Source organism: Hemiscyllium ocellatum, chromosome 19, assembly GCF_020745735.1.
Source record: "Hemiscyllium ocellatum isolate sHemOce1 chromosome 19, sHemOce1.pat.X.cur, whole genome shotgun sequence".
NCBI classification, from domain to species: domain Eukaryota; kingdom Metazoa; phylum Chordata; class Chondrichthyes; order Orectolobiformes; family Hemiscylliidae; genus Hemiscyllium; species Hemiscyllium ocellatum.
The window spans coordinates 43,436,515-43,448,595 of NC_083419.1; the positions used below are offsets into that span (position 1 = coordinate 43,436,515).

The 12,081-nt window shown below is 40.1% G+C and overlaps 1 protein-coding gene across 5 annotated transcripts in view; it reads right to left on the reverse strand.

The window, feature by feature from the left end:
• Positions 1-12,081, reverse strand: part of LOC132824957 (protein kinase C and casein kinase substrate in neurons protein 2-like) — a 104,622-nt gene that overhangs the window by 80,169 nt on the left and 12,372 nt on the right. The window contains exon 2 of one of the 5 annotated variants that reach the window (XM_060839872.1): positions 8,734-8,787. The exons of the other annotated variants lie outside the window; for them this stretch is intronic. The gene's annotated coding sequence lies outside the window, so the exon portion shown is untranslated. The remainder of the gene's footprint in view (positions 1-8,733; positions 8,788-12,081) is intronic. 5 annotated transcript variants of the gene reach the window in all.

A 12,081-nucleotide genomic window follows, 5' to 3' on the forward strand; every position in this document is an offset into this window, starting at 1 on the left:
GCAGCTCTGACTCGGGTTAACTGTTTGTATACCAAACAACCTTGTTAAATGAGAGAAAAACTTCACAAAAAACCTCAGACTTTGGAGCTTTTCAGATAAAGCGTTTACCTATACTTTGTTTTAAATGTTCGAAAACTTTTAGAATGTCCTCGGGCACAAAATACTATGCCACTCGTATAATAAAAACGTAACAGCATAGTTGAAGAAAACACCAAAATATGGGTAAATGAGCTAGTCTTTTCCCTGGAATGGAGGAGTCCAAGACAGGAGGGCATGGGTTTGGGGTGCAAGGGAAGGGATTTGAGGGACCTGGGGGGAGTAACCTTTCACAGCAGTTGTATAGACCAGTGATCCTGACATCAGCGGTGGGCAAGGTCAGGGAGTTGTGATCACTATCATCAAAATGCTCCAGGTGAGCGATCTGACACTTGGCATGGTTTGTTGCCAACCAACAAATCAAATATGGTCACCCCCTGGTCAGCCTATCTACATATTGAGTCAGATTTTCCTTCCTGGACACACTTGACAAAAACTACTCCATCCAAACTATTTGAACTAAGGAGGTTCCAATCAATATTAGGAAAGTTAAAAGTCATCTGTGACAACAACCTTGTTGCTTCTGCACCTTTTCAAAATCTGCTCCTATGCTTCCATTGCTACTGGGGAGTCAGTAGAAAACTCCCAATAAAGTAACTGCTCCTTTCCTCTTTCTAACTTTCACCCATACTGACACTCTAGACAAACCCTCCTTGATGAACTCACTTTCTCCAGCTGTGAAAGTACGCATGATTAGCAATGCCACTTATGATATCTTAAAGCTGGCCTCTGATAAGCTTTTGGTCATTTGACCCGATACCTCTAATATCTCTAAGCCTAACGTCATATTTTGTTTCATCACTCTTGAAGTGCCTGGATGAGTTTTATTTCACATAAAAGTGTTACATAAATAGCAGTTAGAGTCATAAGAGATGTACAGCACGGAAACAGACTCTTTGGCTCAACTCGTCCATGCCAACCAGATATTCCAACCCAATCTAGTCCCACCTGCCAGCAACCAGCCATTGTCTCCAACCCCTTCCTATTCATATACCCATCCAAATGCCTTTTAAGTGTTGCAATTGTATTAGTTTCCATCATTTCCTCTGGCAGTTTGTATCCACAAACACCCACTGCATGAAACATCCTTGTAAACCTTTTCTGAAACCTTCCAAGTTTCATAACATCCTTCTGATAGGAAGGAGACCAGAATTGCATGCAATATTCCAACAGTGGCCTAACCAATGTCCTGTACAGGCGCAACATGACCTCCCAACTTCTGTACTCCATACCAAATGCCTTCCTCACAATCCTATCTACCTGCAACTCAGCTTTCAAGGAGCTATGAATCTGCCCTATAAACCAAGGGGTCTTTGCCCAGCAACACTCCCGAGGACCTTACCATTAAGTGTATAAGTCCTGCTAAGATTTGCTTTCCCAAAATGTAGCACCTCGCATTTATGTATATTAAACTCCATCTGCCATCTCAGCTCATTGATCCATTTGATCAAGACCCTGCTGTAATCAGAGATAACCTTCTTCACTGTCCACTACACCTTCAATTTTGGTGTCATCTGCAAACTTACTAACTATACCTCTCATGCTCACGCACAAATCATTTATGTAGATGAGTAAAAGTTCTTTACTGCAGAAATCTATTAATATATTGGCCTACTGGAATTTTGCTGAAATATAATTTTGTACCCCAAATGTTTATTCGGACAATTCATCTTAAATATGTAGGATAACTAATTCATTTCTCTGACCTAACATGCATTGCAAATCATTTGCTACTTCTCAAAATCAATCTAATCAGACAGCAATACTGCTGTTAGCAGATGATTTCTGGAATTTTTGAAACATTTTGCACCAGTCAGCAAAATTCAGAGACATGAACTATACAATACAAGATTGGTGATAGTTAACTATTCCCACATTCCTTTATGGGTAGAAGACAAAGACAGTAGATTAACTCAATTCATTTCTCCCTCCAGTCCATGACAAGATCATTAAATGTAATCAACCCAAAACAGTATTATAGAATTAAATAAAATTATAGAATTTGGTACAATTGTTGTGTGTTTTTTTTAAACCTTCAGTTCAATAGTCACATTAGCAAATTTGTTTATTTAAAAATTTATTTTACTACTATTACTATTATTTTGTGGTTACTTTTTTTAACTACGAAATGATACTTCACAGCCACAACTTCATTCAGGGCTGTTAAAGAGTACAAAACTTAGTCAAGTAAATAAGGGTTTATACAAAAAAAAAGTGTGCATCAGCCCAGTTGTGGCCACTCCCTAAATTCAAAATAAGCCTACAAGAGTTTGCGTTTCCAGCCTCAGACGCTTTTACAGCAAAAACTGAAATCGCTGAAAAGCAGCCATATAATTTATAGTAATTACCAGGTGACAAAAACATGATTAAATGAAGACACTGCAAATGCTGAGATGCACTTTTATTTGGGCAGGTTTCCCATAACTCTCTTTTTAACAAACTCATCTAAACTTCATTTACAAAAGGCATTTACAGAACATGGGCATCGCTGACTAGTCCATCACTTATTGTCCGTTCCCAATTGTGGTGGTGGTGGTGGTGGTGGTGAGCTGCCTTCTTGATCCACTGCATTCCTTAGGTTGTAGGGACATGGGCACTGCTGTTAGGAAAGGTGTTCACAATTCTGGCCCAGCAAGTGATCCAAACTCCATGTCAAAAAGTGTGGGAGAGGAGTTTGCAAGTTGTAGGTTTTCATGCATCTGTGGGAAAGGGTGAATAGCCGTGGTCTTTTTCCTCGAATAGGCTGTCCAAAACTAGAGGACATCGGTTTAAGGTGAGAGGGGAAAAATTTAAACAGGACCAGAGGGGTAATTTTTTTTTTTTACGCAGAGGGTGGTGAATGTATGGAACGAGCTGTCAGAGGAAGTGGTAATGGTGGGCACAATTTAGACAATTGAAAGACGTCTGGATAAGTATATGGTTAGGAAGAGAGTTTAGAGGGATATGGGCCAAATGCTGGAAAATGGGACTGCGTCTGATTGGGACATCAGGTTAATGTGGATGAGTTGGATCGAAGGGTCTGTTTTCATGCTGCATGACTCTTATGATCTGTTTGCCCTTCTCAATTATAAAACATCACAGGTTTGGAACATGCTGCTGGTGAAGCCTTGGTGAGTTGCAACAGTGTATTTTGCAGATGATGCTGCCACTACATGACAGTGGTGAAGAGCATAAACATTGAAAGGTAGTGGATGGAACAGACTGCTTTGTCCTGGATGGTGTCAAGGCCTTTTGACTGTTATTCAAGCTACATCCATCCAGACAACAGTATTCCATCACACTTCAGGCCGCTGACTTGTAGATGGTGGGCAGGAAATGGGGAGCCAGGTGATGAGTTAATTGCTGCAAGAATTCCAAGCCTCTGGCTGTTCTAATTATTTATTTAAGGGTTTCTGATGCTGGGATGCACAAATGCTGAACAGCATTGAAACACAGCAAGAGAAAGTCTTCAGAGGCAGTGAAGCTTTGAAAGACCAAGAAATACAGGTTGGCATCAGGGAGAGGTATATGGAAGGCGATGTCAGATAGATCTGAACACAAAGATGAGAATTTGATGCAACAACATAGGCTGGCAAAAACAGGTGATCAGTTAAATTTTGGAGAAGTTGAACTTTGTAAAGGCTCAAGAGTCAGAGAATGTTAAAAAAAATATCAAAATTGGTGACAATTAGGTAGATGAGAATTTTAGCAGTAATGTGATAACTTTGGAATGGAAACAGATAATACTATTGCAATAGGCAGTTTTGACAATGACTGATGTAAGGCTCAAATTTCACCTCAGGATGGTCAGACTGTGTATTATCAACAAGGTAAAAACAATGACTGCAGATGCTGGAAACCAGATTATGGATTAGTGGTGCTGGAAGAACACAGCAGTTCAGGCAGCATCCACACTGCCTTTATTCCTGATGAAGGGCTTTTGCCCGAAATGTCAATTTCGCTGCACTTTGGATGCTGCATAAACTGCTGTGCTCTTCCAGCACCACTAATCCAGAATCTGGTTTCCAGCATCTGCAGTCATTGTTTTTACCTCGTTGATAATACACAGTCTGACCATCCAGAGGTGAAATTTGAGCCTTACATCAGTCATACATCATCAACTAGCCACGAAACGACACGACCAGCTATCCCTAGTAGCCACACACACAGACAACAAGCAACATGAATTCTACTGGGAAAACACTACTATCATAGGGCAAGCCAGACAGAGAACAGCCAGGGAATTCCTAGAGGCATGGCATTCATCCACAAACTCCATCAACAAACACATCGACCTGGACCCAATATACCAAATCACTACAGCGGACAGCTGAAACTGACACCCGGAAGCGGCAAGGACAGACCACTATAAATACCGGAAGAAACATCAAAGAAGCGCTTCGCAGGAGGCTCCAGAGCACTGATGATGTCGCCTAGCCAGGGGACGAAACGTTTGCAACAAAAACTTCCAGCTCAGCGAACAGAACCACAACAACCCAGAGTCTGTGTATTATCAGATTGACTGGGAATTGGTGCCCAGAAAGCAGATGGATTTGTAGGTTAAGAAGCAGGGTTTCAGGCAGGGACTACACAGAAGACTTCCATCTTGCTGATGTTGAGCCTTAAAAAATCTGTTCCACTCAACTTGTTAGTAAAGAGGTGCAAAATTAAATTTTCCATGGCAGGGAAATAAGCACTTTTGAAGTGTAGTTATTGTTGGAAACAACAGTCATTACACAAACAGTAATGTAATAATGACCAGATAATCATTTTTTTGTGATTTGACAGAGTGATAAATTATTTTGCACTTCAAGATAGCACCATGGAATTTTTGGCATGCACTCCCAACAGGCAAATAGAACTTCACTTCAATGTTCACCAGACAGCTAGCACACCTTCAGCACTGCAATGAATTATCAGTCTTAATTTTTATGCTCAAGCCCTGGAAAGGGACATAAACCCAAAACCTTTCAAATGAAGAGGGAGGAGTTCTACCAACTAGGTCCATGGTTGACAAGACAATAGCATAAACACCATTGTGGGCAGATATTGTCAACATTCATTTGAAAGCCAAAGCTCTAACCATGTTACGAAGGACTGAAAGACAGAATTGAAGGAGGTCAAATGATAGAAACTTGAGATAATTTGAATTGGCATGATGACCACAAGTATAAGAAATCGTCGCAAGGGGTATGTCGTCAGCAACAAAGGTAGGAATGGCAACTACCATCCTACTCGTGCAATACAACACTGCTACAACTGTCAAAATAGAACCTGACCTCAGTAGCCTCCTCTCATTAACAGTAGGCATAAATGATGAAATCCAATATCGACTCCAATGCAGCATTCAGATGCCGGAGTGTTTGAAGCCTAAGACCTCAAAACTCAGCACTGAGCTAAGGATTTAAACAGCAGCAATGGAGAGTTATCACCATTGTCGCCTTTACAAAATCCTATAAATCCACGAGCAGGATAAACATATCGATGTTAACATCCTCTCCCAGACCAATATCCTCAATAGAGAGGCACTGATCATGCACAACAAGCTGTAATGGGTGGCGACATTGTCTGCTTGCCCAACACAAGATTCCTTAATCAAGGGATCTGAGCTCCACAATGTTAAGCGATCACTCTGAGAACACAGAAAACGCTAAAAGGACACCCTGAAAGCCTCACTAAACAAATGCAATATCCCCACCAACTTGTGGGAATGGCTTGCCCTCGAACATACAAACTGGAGAAGCACCCACGAAGTCTCCAACAACTTTGAGTATCACTGAGTGAAACACAGAAGCCAAGTGCAAACAACTGGGAGAGCACGCAGAGTTCAGAATGCCCTACCCACCTTGTCAAAGCACAAGACACACCTGTGGCAGAAGGTGTAGCTTCAGGATTGGACTGTTCAGCCACCACAGAAACCCCTCAAGCACATTCCCCCTGCCCAAGTGAAAGCAAGTCATCCTTGACTCTGAGGAACTGCCAGAGGAGGAGGAGGAGGAGACAGAGATAACAGGAGAGATGTTATGGAAATAGATAGTTATGATCAGTGTCAAAAGGTCTCAGAAGGATCAACAGTCCTTAAGTAGGACTGCACAGAATGTTAATGATGACTCTGACTATGATAGTCACAATACTGTGGGCAAGATAGTGTCCAGATTAAAAAGATTCCAATAGGAAGTGATTCATAAAGTGGAAACAGAATTCAAGATTGGAAAGGCATTTGAGGGAGGAAAAGATTGGTTGGAAATATTAAATAAAGTGGTAATGGGGAGATTTTTTAAGCCAGGTGGCTGCAACAATTTCAAAAGTAAGTGCACCTGTATGAGAATGCAACTGATCAAGAGGTAACACTTCAGTTTCTTGATGAGCTTTGAGCTGAGGATAGACAAGGTGGCCCAGTGCAATACTTAATTCTACAGTTTGACTTTTTTATATATAAGTTAAAAGTACTTCCTAGCTGATGTTTGGCAAGTACTTTAGGGAATCCAGCACCTGAAGATCAAAAGCTGAACATGACCAGAATCAAATCATATGCTCAATATAGAAGACTTAGGTCTTTGGGGGAGGAGCAATGAGAAAAGGCCACATTGATAAACACACCAGGTGCCAGTCACCTGAAAGTTTCAATTTTACCAAGCCTGAAATGGATAAAATTGTATGCAGTTGTGTCAGTCACCTTAGAATTGGATGTGGGAGGACGTATTAGGTTAACATAAGGTAGACAGCTGAAGGTGTGACAAACAATTATGGAAATAGCAGGACTTGAATTAGTATCACAGGAGGTAGGGTTTTCCAGTTCATATGCACTTCCATTAAATTCAAGGTTTTTAAGATACAAAAAGAAATCTACAAATAAAATACTGGCATAAAGTATCATACTTTCCTCGGTATCATGTCATTTTGCTACCTCTACAAAATTGTGTACTTTCAAATGCTCATCTCTCCCTTCAGGAATGTCTAAATCGCCAATACAGAAACCAGACTTTCATATACTTTATTTATTTCACCCACAATACTGTAGCCCAAAATAGTTCTTTTCACAAATGATATCCGACCTCTCTTTTCCCCCAGCCTCATTTGTTTAACATTTTTTTTGGTTTTTTTTAAAAAACAGATGTTTATTTAAAATTGAATATGCAACTACAGATCACACTCCAGTCAGGCTGATCATCAGTGTCAAGACTATTGAAGTTGACTACATTTTACATGCTTTGCCAGATTTCTAGATTGCGTGTAGATTATCAAGCAGCACGGCAGGTCTTGTGACAAAGGACAAAGAAATGTCTACAAGGTCTGCTGATATTAACTCAGCTTAAGCAGCAAATTTAACACATGGAATGTCATATGATTTCTGAAGACCTGATTTCACTTTGTTAGAGTCGTGCAATTACTGTATATAAAAAGGATATTAAAAGATACACTGCAATTAGCATAAGCAGGATTGCAAGCTCTGAATCTTATTTCAGCAATTTCACCAAAAAAATCTCCTAATACTGAAATCAAATTACTCAAAAATGTTCAAATTAAACACATGAGAAAGTCAACTTGAATTTTAGTGCTAATACTAACAATCTAGAGGCTGTCAAGGATACAATCAATTCTAAACACCTGTCTTTTAGAATGTGATTTGCATTCAACCCAGAAAACACCATTTTTAAAAAAAAAGTTATTCACTCATGGGATTCATCCATCATTTCAAATTAAATATAGAAATAAAAAACATTTCAGTCACATGGATCAGCACAAGGTTTAAGCCTTCATAGCAAATCACACCCTCCAAATGGGCTGCACGCCTATTTAACACTGAAATAGGCAAGAGGTTTTTCTTTAAAATAAATCACCCAGAGTTAAACTTGACGTGACTCGAATTGTGTCCAGCATATTCAACAGTCCAAGGTTATACCCGGTTACTGTGCCACAACAGGAATGCTTTTGTAGTCAAATTCCAAGTAGCAACCCCCATCCCCACCCTTAAGGGTTTATACAAAAACAGACGCATATACTCTAGCTGACAGTCTCCAATGCATTTTTAAACATCTATCTTAACTGTACATTTTAGGATTAAAAATTGGACTCTACCAACTACAGATGTTCTAATTTATGCATAATTGCACAATATACACGAAGTTTACATCATTCAGGAAACTCAAAATATACACCCACAGCATAAAAAAGCTGAATAAAGGAGTGATCAAGTCTGTGTTTCAAATTACAGATTCTTTTAACCTCAGACTTCTCCCCAATACAGCACTGCTTTTGCTGCTACTCAAAAAATGTCTACTGATAGCACAAATGTAACTGTAAAACTTGGTTCAAAGCTCCAGACAATGATCATTTGCAAAAAGAGAAAACTTAATCACCTCTGTTTGACATTCAGAGGCATTACCAATGCTGAATTACACAGTATGATCATTCTGGGGGGGGTTACTGTTGACCCCACATGGACTAAACTGGACCATCCACATAAATGCTGTAAATATAAAAACAGGTCGTCAACCAGAAATTCTGTAGTGAGTAACTCAGCTCCTGCTGCAGCACCTCACCAAAAGGTTCTTCAACCGCAGTTTGCGAACCTATGACTCCCACCATTGAAAAGGACAAGGAGATCATGGATTAAAATCTTAGAATGCCTTTTTTTAAAATGTACTGAAGGTATACCTGCAAAAGGTGGAGTACAAGAAGGTGGAGTTCCAAGAAGTGGCTCATCACCACCTGAAAGAAAATTAAGGGATCGGTAACATACATTGTCCTTGCCAGAAATACCCGCCATCCCATGAAATAATTCTTAAGAATTTTGAAAAAGGATGCAAAAAATTTCAGAATTATTAAAATTACACCAAAACCTTTAAATAAAAACAAATCAGGATCCACAGTGAAACAAAAACAGGAACTGTGGAGAAACTCAATAGTTGGGCAGCATTTTAAAGAGAGGAACAAAGTTAAGATTGAGTTTGATATTACGCCTTCGGAACTGAAATATTATTATGATCAACTCAATGTACTTTATTAAATCTTTACTTTATACACAAGAGAAATTGATGGAGCATTCTTGAGCTGGGGGAACTAAAGATAACCCAAACAACATACCCTATGTAATTCTTTTAAAGAATGTCTCCCATAACAATTGTTATGGAATGTGTTCAACTGTAAAAAGCGAGTACAGTATGATTCCTTCCACAGGTTCCAATCTCAAAGTTCACCAAACCCCAGCAGTTCACTTCTAACTCTCCTCAAAATCTATGAAAAAAGTCTTCACCAGTTAATCTATTGTTGCAGACCTTTTCTGTATCTATGGGACTTATTTATTTGGTCTTGATTCCATTATTTTCCCCCATTTTTTTCTCCCTTTGCACAATTGTTTTCTAATTACATCCATGATGTTTCCTGGCCCTAATCATTAGCCTTTTATCATTATTCCCGACATCCAATCCTTTGCTCAACCATCACCACCATAATGGTCTTAGGGTTCTCAGCTTCTTTCTTGAACATCCATTAAATTGGCCGTGCTAAATTGCCCGTAGTGTTAGGTAAGGGGTAAATGTAGGGATATGGGTGGGTTTCGCTTCGGCGGGTCGGTGTGGACTTGTTGGGCCAAAGGGCCTGTTTCCACACTAAGTCTAATCTAATCTAATCTAATCTAATCTAATCTATTTCAGTACTACTCAGGGCCTAATCTCTTTTTCCAGTACATTGATGCCCCTTCGTGTTTTGCCATGAACTGGAAAACTTCATTGACTTTGTTCTGAATGTTCACCCTGCTCATCTTCTGACTCTTCACATTATTGACTTCTTTGCTTCCACTTCTAGAGGTAGGCTATCTACTAATATTAACTGCTGATATTCCACTGAGTCCTATCCATTTGAAACACTCCTTTCAGTGTTTCCCTTCCTAACTCGCTCTCCAAGGAAGAGGAGAGGTGAACTGCCCCACATTATGGTGGAATAGTTGACCAACAGTGGACAACTTTCAAAGCAATTTTTCAAAGTGCTCAGCAAAAGTATATTCCAGTGAAAGGAGGAACTGCAAGAAAAGGAGTGATCTGCCATGGGTGTCTGACGAAGTAAGAGGGGTTATCAAATTGAAAGAGAAGGCATACAAAGTGGCCAAGATCAGCAGGAAACTAGAAGGTTAGGAAAGCTTTAAAGGTCAACAGAAAGCCACAAAAAGAACTATAAAGAAAAATTGAACATGAGAAAAAGCTGGCACAGAATATAAAGACGAATAGCAAACATTTCTATAAGTATATTGAATGAAAAAGAGAGTGGCTGAAGTAAACACTGGTCCTTTAGAGGATGAGAAGGGGCATTTAGTTATGGGATATGATGAAGTGGCCAAGGGATTGAATAAGTATTTTGAGTCGGTCTTCACAGTGGAGAACACAACTAACATGCTAGTAGTTGACAGAGTCAAAGGTAGGTGAGGACCTGGAAACAATTATCAAAGAGGTGGTGTTAGGTAAGCTAATGGAGCAAAGGATAAATGAGTCACCTGACTCTAATGGAATGCATCCCAGGATACTAAAAGAGATGGCAAGAGAAATAGCAAGTGCACTTGTGGTAATTTTCCACATTTACTGGATTGTGGGGCAGTTCAGCTGATTGGAAAACAGCAAATGTGATGCCATCATTTAAAAAGGGCAATAGACACCTCTCACCCTTCTTCTCTCCAATGAGAAAAGTCCAAAATCTCTCAAACTTTCTTCATAAAACATGCCCCCCAGTCCAGGCAACATCCTGGTAAATCTCTTCCAAACCCTCTCATATTGTGGAGGGTTGTTGTAGGTTGTAACGGGACATTGACAGGATGTCGTGCTGGGCTGATAAGTGGCAGATGAAGTTCAATGTGGAAAAGTGTGAAGTGATCCCGGACTTGGTATTGAAGAAGGAAGCGCAAATTGTGGTGGTCGACATAACAATAAGATCAGATTTTCAAATTAACTCTCTTGAGGAAGCTTGGGAATCCTTCCCCTAATGAGGCAACCAGAACTGAACACAATATTCCAAGTGTGGTCTAACCAGGGCTCTATAGAGCTGCAGCATAACCTCATGGCTCTTAAACTCAATTACTCTGCTAATCAAAGCCAAAACACCATATGCCTTCTTAACAACCTTATCAACTTGGTTGGCAACTTTGAGGGATTAATGGACATGGACCTAGATCCCTCAGTTTCTCCAACACTGCCAAGAATTCTGTTTTTAACCCTGTATTCTGCTTCAATTTTAAATGTTCCAAAGTGAACCACTTCACACTTTTCCACATTGAACTTCATCTGCCACTTATCAGCCCAGCACGACATCCTGTCAATGTCCCGTTACAACCTACAACAACCCTCCACAATATCCACAACTTTACCAATCTGAGTGTCATCAGCAAACCTATTAACCAATCCTTCCACTTGCTCATCCAGGTCGTTTATAAAAATCACAGAGGTCCCAGAACCGATCCCTGCAGAACAGCAACTGTCATCAAGCTCCAGGCTGAAAACTTTCCATCTACTACCACCCTTTGTCTTCTATGGGCCAAGCCAATTCTGTATCCCATGTCTCCTTACTTCCTGAATATGCTTACCATGGGAAACCTATCAAAGGCCTTGAAGAAATCCATATACACCACATCCACTGCAGTACCTTCAATGTGTTTTGTCACATCCTCAAAGAACCCAATAAAGCTTGTGAGGCATGACCTTCCCCTCACAAAGCCATGCTGACTATTTCTAACCAAACTATGGTTTTTCAAGTAAATCCTGTCTCTCAGAATCTTCTCCAATACTTTGCCCACCTCAGACCTAAGACTGACTGGTCTGTAATTCCCATGATTATCCCTATTCCCTTTCTTGAACCCTCCAATCATCTAACACTACTCCAGTGGACAATGAGGACGCAAAGATCATCACCAAAGGCACAGCAATCTCTTTCCTCACCTCCTGTATAACCCAGGGTACACCCCATCTGGTTCGGGGATTTATCTATCCTTATGTTTTTTTCAAACTCTTCAGCACATCCTCC